Source organism: Lucilia cuprina, chromosome 6 (genome assembly GCF_022045245.1).
Source record: "Lucilia cuprina isolate Lc7/37 chromosome 6, ASM2204524v1, whole genome shotgun sequence".
Lineage (NCBI taxonomy): Eukaryota > Metazoa > Arthropoda > Insecta > Diptera > Calliphoridae > Lucilia > Lucilia cuprina.
In genome coordinates, this window is record NC_060954.1 from 30,536,621 (window position 1) to 30,550,221 (window position 13,601).

Consider the following 13,601-nt stretch of genomic DNA (forward strand, 5'->3'; position numbering starts at 1 on the left):
ATATATAAGCCAAGTGTAGTGGTGCGCAAAATTTACAAAATTGTGCATACTTATATTTAATTTTTCTTAGTAAAAACCTAACAATTTTAAATATTTTGGAATATGACAATTATAAGCAAACGGTTATTTATGATTAATACATCATTGGACGCGACTTTAAAATACCTTTTAAACGATACCCCGTATTGGATATTTTGTTTCAAAACAAACAAAAATTTAAAAAAAAATAATTCCAAAATACCTTTTTTTAATTTGGTCCAGCGGTCACTTAAATTATTTTGAGAATCATCATAAAACAAAGCAAATTTTGGGAGGGGTAACAAAAACACGTTTTTGCTTCGGTCGGTCGGTCTAATGTACATATGTATCAAAAATTTAGAATTATTACCTTATAATAAGATAATTTTCAGGGAATCTGTATTAATATTCCAACTGCTGACTGGTATACTTCCAAAAATTGTAAAACGTTGGACTCTTTTTGTAGTTCTTCATCAATTTTATGATTAATCCATCAAAGTGTAAGAGTTATATTATGGAACGCATTAATCCTTCAACGAAATAAACTAAAATAATCTTATAATTGAAATTACCAGTTATACTTTAGGAAGCAATAAAAATAGGATTCTCTCATGTCCAATACATTTACCACCAAATTTTAAACGGTCAGATCCATTTTTTACATTTTCTTGGAACCACGTGATGAAATAAGACCAGATCCTTTTTTATTATTTTAATTCGGTTAGATGTATTTAATAGGGGGTACAATATTAGCTACTGCTTTCTAAAAAATAAAATAATTAAAAATTAATAAATTTATTTATTGTTCTGAATCAATAAAAACATTACCTTTCATGATCATTTTTTCAATAACTTGGAATTAAACCGTCTATAAAGATCTGAAATTACTAAGTCATGGATTATTTTTTAATTATTTACAGTCACTAATGATAGAAACACCTTAACGACCTAAGCGGGATATTGCTTTGACACTAATATTGCAATAATGATTATTGTTTGCTCTCTTCTAATACTTAGGTTCAATATCTTGGGAACGGCATGCTAAATATTAAGAATATTGGTATCATATGATAGGTCATAGAAAGACCTGGTGTTAATAACTAAAAAAAGTACCTATAATTAGAATAATAAATCCAAAGCTATATGAAAATTAATAAAATTGTATTTATTTAAAAAGGGTGGGTTTAAAACTATCTGATTTCAATATTAAATATCTTATATGGACAATTTCGTGTCGAGTGACCCAAATCAAAAAATAATTTATGTATAAAACAGTAGTATTAATTTCAATATAATGATTCCAGACCTAAGCGCCCAAATAGTTTTAAAAATATTGAAAGTTAAGATTTAACTCTAATAAATCTAAATATGTTAAAAATGCAATGTTCATCAAATGAAAGCCGAAATGTACAACTTGAAAAAGTCTTTAAATGCTTATACCTCCTAACGAATTAAGAGAGAGTCGAAATTTAATATGAAAACATTTTTAATTAAACATATTAGACTTTTTTAAAGATAATGGAAATGGAAGCCGTTAAGAGTTGTTAACATATTCCTAAAATAGTATTTTAATATGACAACTACTTTTTAATTTTTATTTATATAATCCTTCCTTATACTTTTTGGTATATAATTAATACACTTCGCCAATTAAGAAAACCTTCTTAAATGTTTATTAACAGTTGATTTTTACACAACACTGTCATATTATTTTTTATTACTTAAGATTCACAATATTTTAATTACACTATTTTTCTATGAACATTAAATTCAATAACTCATTTAAGTTTTACGATGAATAATTAAAACTGAACATGACTGAACAAAACACAAAACATCACTGAATCTAGCAAAATTTCTGCATTATTTATTTATTTTTTTCACGCTAAAAAATGGAGTATATATTTTTTTTGTTTTGTACTCTTCTTACTATCATCCGGAAGTAACCTAAAAGTATACTTTCAGACGGCGAAAACTAGAAATCAATGTATTTTGTTTTTGTAAAATGTGTGCTCTCGTCTGACAATTGTACAGAAGTGACTACAATCCACACTTCCAGATGAATAAAATACAACATTAATGTGAACACTCTTCAAACTGTCTTCCAGAAGTGACATAAACATACAAATTAAGAAGATACAAATTAGGAAACAATGTATTTTGTTATTGTAAAATGTGTGTTCTCACCCAACTTTCATACAGAAGTCACTAAAACGTATACTTCCAGATGAAAAAATTTTTTTTTAAGCAAAATGGATGCACTCTTCTAACTATTATCCGGAAGTAACATAAAAGTTTATTTCTAGAAGACGAAAATTCGAAATCAGTGTGTTTTGTTTTTGTAAAATGTGCGTTCTCGTCTGACAATTGTCCAGAAGTGTTTCTGACGTGGCGTCTGGGGTGATGCGCAATAGTTTTCTCTTTTAAATGTTTGAAGGGATAATATCAATTTGACAGTTAGAATATACTTTTTAGTCTGCAGTAATTTTATTAGTACAGTTTTATTTTGGGTTACATTTTGTTCTCTGCTGCTTTACCAATACAAATGAATGTGTAGCAGTATGTGTATGGACAACACTGGTGTAAAGCAAGGGTGCCCAAGCCCTATCCACTTGGGACACTTTTGTTTTTGTAAATGCACGTAGCTATAGGCCAGTGTGAATACCAATACATTTAAAGAAAAACATTTTTCTTTACCCTGCCAGCAAATTTGAGTTTACTTTTGGATCAAGATATATTAATTATAAGGTTGTGTTATCAGAACAGCTGATCGTTTTTTGCTACTATGTTAATTTTTCGCCGTGGTGTAGAATTAATGTCAAACTTTGTTTACATTTTGTAAATGTCAAACTTTGTTTTCGTTTTGTTAATGTCAAATTTGTGATTAAAGACAAAATTTATGCTGTTAAATTCGTTTATGTTTTAAAACCAATAATAATACTACACGAAATTAGTTTTATTTTTAAAAACATCAAATTAAATTACAAACAGATTCAAATTTATAAACATTTTTTGTTTTACAAAAATTCGCTTTGATTTATTTGTCAGCTGTTTTTGACATTTTTCCCTGACAGCCAATTCGCCTTCAAGTGCAGGCACAATGTCAAACTACATATAAAAAAATATAACCAATTCGCTCGGTATTCTGAATTCGCCGATGACTCTACCTTATAAAATTAAAATACCTTGTTTTGGACATGGTAAAAATATCAAGGTAGTGTCATTCTCTCTTTTTGTCGCCATATTAACCTTCTGACGTTTGCTGTTATTTTATAAAATCGGGCTACCATACTCATTCCAAAAATACTACATATTTTGTTTATTGAAAAGTCAAATATAAAATAATTTCTAAATGAATTTTTTGAAAACATAAAAAATAAAATCAAAGTAATTGAATAATATTAAAAAAAGAAAAAAAGCTAGTGCTAAAAATATAAGATGATTTACATTGCCAAGGCCACCAAAATGATTGAAAGCTACAAGAGACTAAGCACTAGTAATTACCAATTTTAAGGCCAGCTACCAACATGCCAACACATGTATCGATCGAAGCCGCTAAGCCGCATAACTTAAATATATAATTTAGCCCGTAATCAGTACACTGGCCTGCGGTCAACAGTTTCTAGTTGTATCAAAATCCTGAAGAATTTAAGTTTTAAGTCTAGTGAAATCTGTTGCACTTCAGGAGTCCCTTATAACCAAAATGTACATAATTATCTGTGTATGTAGTATGTAATACCTTACAAAAATTATTGAAATACATTTGGAGTACATGAACCGTTTAGTAGTCCACAGACATACGACATATCTGCCTTAGAATCTTGTAAGGACCCATTGTATACATAGGGCAATTTCGTGTCAAGTGACCCAACTTAAAAAATCGATTTGGATGAAATTTGCACCAACGTTAGTACTATCTCTATTAGTACTATCTTTATTAGCTCTATCGGTCAATTATGGGACTATAAGCCCTTAAAGGAAATTGTATAAGCTTTCATCTGCGCGCCAATAGTTGATAAGTTACACTCATTTGACAAAGAGTTCAACCTTGACCCCCTCTAAGACCGGCAGTTCTTGACCGATAGAGCTGAGAATGTGTGTCTGGCCTACTATTCAATAGTACTAACCTTGGTGCAAATTTCATCCAAATCGAAAGACATCGATTTTAAAAGTTGGGTCACTTGACACGAAATTGCCAATTTATACTTTTGTAGGTTTTAGATGAATCATTCCATGTGTTACAAACGGAATGAGAAAATCTTATACACTAATTTAATATCTATCTTCCCCTGTTTATGTTTACAAAAAACAAATTTCAGAAAATACCAGCAAACTTCAAAAAACAAAAATTTGTGAGAGCGGAATGACACTACCTTCATATTTTTATCATGCTTTTGGATACATGAACTAAATGGTCACTATAAAGGCTCAATTTTATGTTTCTCAGTACTAAGTTAAACAAGTAAGAGTGTTATATTCGGCTATGCCCAATCTTTTATACCCACCATCAAATCACTGCCATATAAATGAACTTTGATATTTCGAATATATTTTATTATTATATATCGATATTAATGAGAACATCAAGATAACATTTAAAAAAGGTCCATTAATGGGGGTTTAACTATTGACAGTGCTAATTTATATAGGGATTTATACAGACATAAGAAGATTAGAAGATCCTTATTTATTTAAAATTTCATAGATTATTGAGATTTTAAATCAAAATTATCTTATGTCAAATTACATTGCGGTATTCGTAATTTAAATGGATTGGTGTTATTATGGTTTGATCCTCATAAAAATTGGCAGGTATTTCGCTTCCTATAAAACTTATCAGTGTCATCGCTGTACTAGCATTTAAGCCATTAATGGGCGATAAAGTAATTTACTGATCGTACTCGTTTTTCAAGCACAATAATTAATTTTCTGATGGGGACCTTATATGGGGGTAGGGTCAATTAAGGCCCGATCCACATAAAATTTGGTTAAGAGAATTTGGCTTGTGAAAAACTTACTTTTGTGAAATTCCATCTCTATACCCGTATTTTTATGGCAGTAATGAGCGTTAAAGTAATTTTATGGAGGGCACTTTATATGGGGGTAGGGTCAATTGTAGACCGATCCACATAAAATTTCATAGAGAGGTTTTGGCTAGTAAGACACTTACTTATATCAAATTTCATCGCTGTACTCGTTTGTTTAAGCCAGTAATGAGCGTTAAAGTCATTTTCTGAAGGGGACCTTATATGGGGGTAGGGTCAACTATGTGTCGATCGGTATAAAATTTCATAGAGAGGTTTTCCCTAGTAAGAAACTTACTTATGTCAAATTTCATGACCATACTTATATTGGAACAAGTCGGTTTTAGTGACATTTCTTCAAAAAACCCAATATAAAGCGTTTTGAGACAATAAAAGATATAAACTTTTTTTGTCACCTACTTTCGAGTGTGCGGGGCTCCAAAGTTTAATACATTTTTGTGTATATCTCAAAAACTGTTTTGTTTATAATAAAATTAAAGGTATTAAAAATACCTTTATTTTTATTGTGTTTTAATATACCAAAAGTAAAGTTAAATGAAAATAAGTAGATAGAATAAAAATTTTAAAAACTAACACTTTTTAATACACTAAGAAGATAGTTTAATGCAGAATCATTCTTGCTCTCAAAATTCAGAAGGAAAAGTTTTGCACATTTCAGTAAATATATTTATTTCATTGTGATCTGTTGTGTGATACATTGTGAAATTTAGATTTTGTAATAAATTGTGTTAATTTAAAATTTAATATATCTAAAACCATATAGTAGTATATAGGCGAAACTAATTGTCAAGGACCTAAGTCCCCTGTCAAAGACCTAACTGGTGAGAATGTATTAGTAGAAGCACATAAATAAACGCAGTTGTTCAAAAGGTAGCAAATAAAAAATGTATTTTTTGGCGTTATTTTTTTGTGTTAATAATGGAATTTTATATGTTAGTGAATGAAAATATTAGTTATTTATTTTTTGGAAAAGATATTTTATCTTAAAACATATTATAAACACGTCATTTCGTCATTTTTTCTGCACTAATGCAAAATGAAAAAAGTTAGTAAAATACTTTTTTAATTTTCAATACGAAAATGTACAACTTTTCTTTTTTCAGTTTTAATTAAAATGAAATGTCAAAGAATAAAAAATTTTTTTTTCGTTTGCAAAATATAAATTATTTTCGGGGTTTTAAATTAATGAAAAGTGTTCCAAAAAATAATAAACATTAAGTTTAAGTGATAAGAAAAACTAATAAGTGCTTATATCCTCGCAATTTTTTTTTAATAAAGGAGAAATAAAAAACATTATAAAGTCGCTTTTATAACATAAAATAGTATAAAAATTATTTGTAAGTAAAAAAAAACTTTGTTTATAAATTAATATTTAACAACAACAAAAATGAATTGTCAATAATTAGAAAAAATATTTGTTATTAGTTAAAGAAATTGAAACAAAATTTTATTTAAAAAATGCAGATTTGTTGTGGTTAATCGTAATTTCTTGCACGATCCTTTCAAGTGGTCAAAAAAGTAAGGTAAAATTTTGGTTGTTTTGACAAGTTAAAATTTTTTACAAAGAGCCTTATTCACACGGCACTCATACATTTGAGAGACTAATTTCCCATATGTGTTTATTATACTTTGGATATAACTATAGACATTTGTTGCTAATGCATAGGGCTCTATAGTTGAAGTGAAAAGACGACTTTTTGCTTTTAGGTAAAAGTCGACTATTTTTTACTTTTTCCGACTATTTTCAGACTTGTCGACGATTTTCGATTTTTAACTATTTTCGACTGATTAGCTATTTATGTCCTTTTTCGACTTTTTCCGACTATTTTAGACTTTTTCCTACTTTTCCCGACTTTTTGACTTTTTCCGACTATTTTCGACTTTTCCCGACTTTTATTTCCAAAGTCGACTTTTTTCACAAACGATAGTCGACGACAGCACAGCTACACGACCACTAATAAATTTTAGTGCCTAACCTTGTGACTATTTATACATATGCAAAGTTGATAATATTTTGCCTGTCGTTTTAAGGTTTTTAAATTAGAATTTAGACTCCTTTACATAAATGAAGGCTATCATTTTTCCTTAAAGATTTTCTTTGTAAATTAGCACGCGTTTTAAAGTAGTCTTACTAAGTGATCATTCCATGTGGTTATTGCGATTTTGTGCGGTTTACTTTTTTCGATAAATTATTGGTCTACTTTAAAAACTAAGACCGCTATACAAATCCAAATTTTGAAAGACCGTAGAAAAGGAAAAGGAGTTATAAGAGGTTAGGTGAACATTGTATATACTACTGTTATTTATCAGGAAAAGGTATTAATAATTTCATCTGCAACTTCCTGCAACTCTAGTAACTAGAGCATTTTTAATCACTTCGTCTATTACAAATGCTGAACTTTTCCATATATTTCAACTTCATATAAAAATAGAGAACAGGACGACATATTAATAATACAAAATCAAATGGAGGAGGGAAGGGTCAATTATGGACTGAACTAAATAAATTTTGACAGAAGAATTTTACCGCCTTTAAAATTTGTAGATCACATGTTAAATTTTGGTATATTCTAAAAATTCTATAAAGTCCAGCCCTAGGACTTCAAAATTGAAACCAAATCCAAAACAGTTGAATCTACCACAAATCTATTGGTTAATAAGTTGTCCCAACTTGTAGGCAAAGAAAATTTCAGCCTACGAAAGGAAACATTCAGTAAACAAAAACACAGACTTATTCAGAATAGTCTTTTAGAACAATAGTTGATAGTTTTGAAAAAACTGCGAAGGGTTTGGCAGTAGTTATCAAAGATGTAGACAGTTCTGTACCAACTGATGACATTAAAAAGGCACTAGAGACTGAAGGTTATGAAGTGAAGTCCATTCACAATATATTTAACAAGGACAAAATTCCTCAGCCAATGTTTAGAGTTGAAATTACTTTTAACTCTTCCCATATCTAGTTTAAGATATCTTCTTAATCGCAAAATAACTGTAGAGGAACCCATTAAACGCAGAGGTCCTCCTCAGTGCCTAAATTGCCATGAGTTCGGTCACACCAGAGCTTTCTGCAAATTATCATCTGTTTGCGTGAGATGCGGAGACACCCATCCAAGATTGTCCCCACCCAAAAACAGATAACAATAAAAGAAAATGCAGTAACTGTGGTCAAAATCATACTGCTAACTATATCGGATGTCCAGTATACATATATACACATGCAACAATCAAATAAGACCAGAAGACCTTTATATGCTCAATAATACTTCTAGTGCTCAAAATAGAAGTATTACAAATAAAAGCAATCAAAATAAATCGTATGCCCATACGACAAAAGAGGGTTCCGTTACCCAAATTAATGCATTTCATATTTTCATATGCACATGCATTAAAAGAGGATGTATCCGCACCCGAAACAAATTCTCAAAGCTCTATTAAGAATCTAATTCAATCCATGAACCTATTGGCCTACAGACCTAAATAAGATTCACGATCTAATTGACTTTGCGTTAATCTGAAGGGGACCTTAAAGGGGGGGTGTTAGGATCAATTATGGACTGATCCACATAAAATTTGGTAAATTTTGACTTTTATAAAGCTTACTTCGGTGTAATTTCATTGCTATAATCCTATTTTTAAGCCAGTAATGAGCATTAAAGAAATTTTATGGGAGGACTTTATATGGGGGGTAGGGTCACTTATGGACCGATCCACATAAAATTTGGTAGAGATAGTTTGCCTCGTATAAAAAATACTTCTGTGAAATTTCATCACTATACTCGTATTTTGAAACCAGTAATGAGCGTTAAAGTAATTTTATGAAGGGGACCTTATATGGGGGGTAGGGTCAATTATGAACCGATCCACATAAAATTTTATAGAGAGGTTTTGGCTAGTAAGACACTTACTTATATCAAATTTCATCGTTATACTCGTTTTTTTAAAGCGAGTAATGAGCGTTAAAGTAATTTTCTGAAGAGGGTGTTCGGTTCCGTCTTGATAATTGCTGGGGCCAATCCAAACATTTAATACCGTGCTTCTCAAGTCCCTAGGTGTTTATATAAACCTTTTGCTTATGGCCACCGACTTTCTTACTGATAGTTTAGTGTGGTTCACGTCCTAAGACTTCCGGGATATGGAGATCAGAATCCCTTGAACGATCAATCTAAGGTTCTACCTGGAACCAACCCTAAATCAATTGTAATCCATGTCAAAATATTATGAATATTTCGATTTATTCATTTAAGTACCTGGAATTTTGCAATAGAGAAATTAAATTTTACGTTTAAGCAATGGAAACTCATATCGTGTTAAAAATAATATATTTCAGATCTGTTGGTCACATTTACAGTAAGCAAGGCCCGGAAAGCTCTAACTAAAGAAATACTAAAAATGCACTAAAGTTTTGGATTAGGATTTTTATTGATAAGTGTTTGGTTTCATGGAGAAGAGTTAGGAATCTTAAAAAATAGAAGAAATAATGGATTGTTTTAATTATTTCTTCTATTTTTTTAAGACACTTCAAGAGGTTCTTACCTGCTAATTTCGTAAATCCTTTAGTGTAAACCACACTAAACCTTTCTCTTGACCCATAGAGATTTCATTTAGCTTAGATTTAGCGTCTCTCCTTAATAGAATCAGATGTCAAGTATCATCCGATATCCATTCCTTGTTCCGTGAAGTTCTAAAGCCTAAATGTTCTATAGCAACGTCCTCGAAGTGAGATCGGATGATTGGGTCCTCGGTGTAGTAAGGATGCTTTTAGGAATTCAGAAGTATTTCCACGTCGTATTTTGTTGCAGTTGATACAGGTGTACGTATTTCGGCGGATGGAGGCCGCCATACGTCTAGGAGACTTCTTCGGTTTTCTGTTACCCCATAAGGATATAACCAGGTATCCTTGTGTACGGCGTTGTGGGGAAATAAAGTACCCCTACCACAAGATTCAAGTTATTGCACAATGATGTTAATGTTTTAAAAATAATGTACATCCAAAAAATTTTAATTATTACGATTAATTGAAATAATTTAAAATTAAACATTAAAATTAATGTACTTCTTTATTAGTAAATGTTTATTAAAAAAAATTATACAAAATGCTAGGAAGTTTAAAATTAAAAAAACGCGAAAATTATAAAGTAAGAGAGATAAAACTCTGAAATATGTCAAAGAAAATATCAAAGTTGACATTACTTTCAACATAAATGCCATAGAAAAAAAGAAAAAACCAAGAAAGAAATTAAAAAAAATCGTGTTTCGTGTTTTTACTTTTTATAATTATATTAATTTAATTATTAAAATTCGTTACGCCAATCCTTTTAATTTTATTTTTTTATACATTTTGCACAAATTAATAAAATTTGTTGCAATAAACATGTCATCAATATCTGAACATTCCGAGATATTATCACTTTCAAAATTCATTTTTATTTATTGATTTTAATATAAGCGCCAAATCTATATACATTTGTAAACGTATGGAAAAAACAACTCTAGCTTTAGACACAAAGAAAGAAAATCAACTCTGGTTTTTGACACAACAAATCAGAGTTGCTTTTTTTGCTTGTTCTTAAAAACAGCTGCTACGTTCTTACGTATAAACTAACTACACATAAACAGTCAACGGAACGTTACGGAACTTTCAAACTAACTGAGCCTTAAGTATGTATTTACATATATTCGCCGATGTAAACCAAAAGCCAAACTGCAGTACTAATATTGTAAATTTATTTAGTTTATATTATGGAACACTTCTAATTTTGATCGGGCCTTTTTTCAAGATCCTTTCTGCAGTTTAGCTGTAAAGTGTGTTTTTTAAATGATGTGACTAATTTATTCATTTATGTGTATTTTGTTCTTTATCTACAAAAAAAGTTTATATGACCTAAATTCTACTGATCATGGATAAATATAGCAATAAGATCTTGATCTTGAATGTGTAGACAAAAATATAGGTAATATCATGCTTTAATTTTAATCTTTTTTCGACTTGAATTACAATTTCAATCAAGGCTTAAATTAAAATATAATTAAACTGAAATGTTCGACTGGAATTTCAGTTTCCTTTTCACAGGAGAATGCTATTGAATTAAAGTGTAATACGAGTGTAATTCAACACTTGAAATTTGTATGTTTGACTGGAATTAAACTTGTTTTACACTTGAATTAAAGCAAAAATGCGTATTGGGTAGCCCATATCTGATAAGTTCACCTGTGTCAAATAATTAAACAAATAATTTTTTGGTTTGTGAAAATTAAAAAGATTTTGATAAAGAAAATGTATTAAATTAATTATAAAAAGTAAGAGTGCTATATTCGGCTGTGCCTAATCTTATATACCCTTCACCATAGTGTATTTTAAACATCTTTTATAAATTTTTAATTTTATCCCGACTACATTATTACATCAAAAGCTAAACAAAAAGAACAACAACAACGCTGGCAAAGTAAATTAATAAAGTAGCGACATCTCTTGTTGTACAACAACATCTACAACAAACACATGTATTTTGTTTTTGGAATAATCTAAGAATGTGTCAAAATAAAATTTAAGAAAAAATCATATTTTTTTGCTGTGTATTTTTTGTATGTTTGGATTCCAAACATACAAAAAAAAAAATACGCAGCTGAATAAAACCAAATGCATCTACACCAGCGTTGCGCGTTCATATTGTTCTGATTACGAAGATCGTAAATAAAACTCATTGCAAAAATTATCTTTAGTTGCTTGACAGCATTCAACAATGTAGGTTGGTGTCGCTTTGTTTCAGAAATTGCAAACAAAACGTGAAAAAACAACAACACCACTTGCAAACAAGAGAGCAACTTGAAAAAAACTCTTAAGCTAAGTTCAGACCTGTAAAATATTTGGTCCAAATATTTGTTATAATATATTTATAAAGTTGCGTCAAACAAATGCAATATTTATTTCATGTTCAGACTTGAATAAAATATATATACCTTCTAGGGCCGGAAAATTATATTATAGAAATTACAACCGGATGTATACCCTTCTGAAGGGTATAAAAAATTCCATATTCAATAATTAGATTTTTCAATGAAATAATGTAGCATGAGCACTTTATTTTGTCCGATAGTGTACATAAAACATATTATGTCGAATTTTATCTCATTAGTTTTCTTCATCAATGAAAGATGCGCTTTTAAGTGATTTTCGGAAGTGGGTTTATATGGGAGCTTTTACCAATTGTGGACCGATAAAAATCTACATTTGATATTGTGTTACTAAATTGATATTGTGTTGCTTATTTTGTATTCGAAATTGCTTACAAACTTGGCTTACACACTTTAAAATGACACACTAATATATATTTGGTTTGCGATATTGCGTGTACATTACTATTTTATAATATACTTGTGTGTGAAAAACCTTTCTATCTGGAACACAAGTGTATCAAAAAGTATCTACAACAACTTTCTAATTTAAATACAATGTTAATCAGAAGTATATTAAGATGTAATGCAAAAAAAAATTATTAAATATTAAACTTTATAATCAGATTTTATACACAAGTAAATCAAGTTAAAAGTAACACAAAATAAAGCACACAACATTGGTTACACAGAAAAAAATGAAATTCAAAAGCAAACAAAAAATTCATAAAGCCAAGTATTTTTTTTTATCAAATTCGTAAATTCTATTTACTATTTACAAAAACATTAATAAATATTCGCAACATTTCAAGACAATTATTTTACTAAACCAATAACGCAAGTTATTTGCATTTGTACTGAAATTCAAGCAAATTTTTTTCTGAAACAGATAAATAATTTATTGTATTTTGGCAATAATAAAAACATAAAATTACTTATTGAATCTATACAAATTTTGTTAAAAATATATATTGAATTTTAACAAACATTTTACTAATTCTATAAAATTAAAAAATGTAAAAAAGTACTTAAAACAATTTTGTTTCACATTCTAGAAACTAGTATTTTGTACCGTGAAAACTGAAGCACTTTTACAGTAAATGTTATGAACCAAATAATAAAATTAATTTTAGTACATTTCAAAACTTGTATTATTGTTGTATTCCATATGCTGTAATTTTTTTTAGATGTAGTTTGAAATTTTTACTCATAACTTTTTACGTTGTGAACTGATTTCCAATACCAAACTGCCTAATACAACAATGCATATTTATTTAACCACGATCCGTGTGTAACACCAATAAATATATATTGGTGATATACACGAAATAAAAAACTTATAAGTATATACCTTCTATCATTACTGAAGGTGGTGAAGGGTATTTTATTATATATTTCAGATATATTCATAACTGGTGTAGAGTATAAAAAGGTCGGTCATGTCTGCTTTACTTTCTTCCTTGTTTTTTGCAATATATAAATTATAATTTGATGGGTAAAAATCAGAGGAGACTTTTACTAATACATAGCACTAGTTTTACGGTAAGAAAATTCTGCTGACGCTAATTTGATACACATACACTATAGGTTTAATTCTTCTTCTTTTATAATGAACAATATCAGTTGGTTTGCTCTAATCTTGAAAAA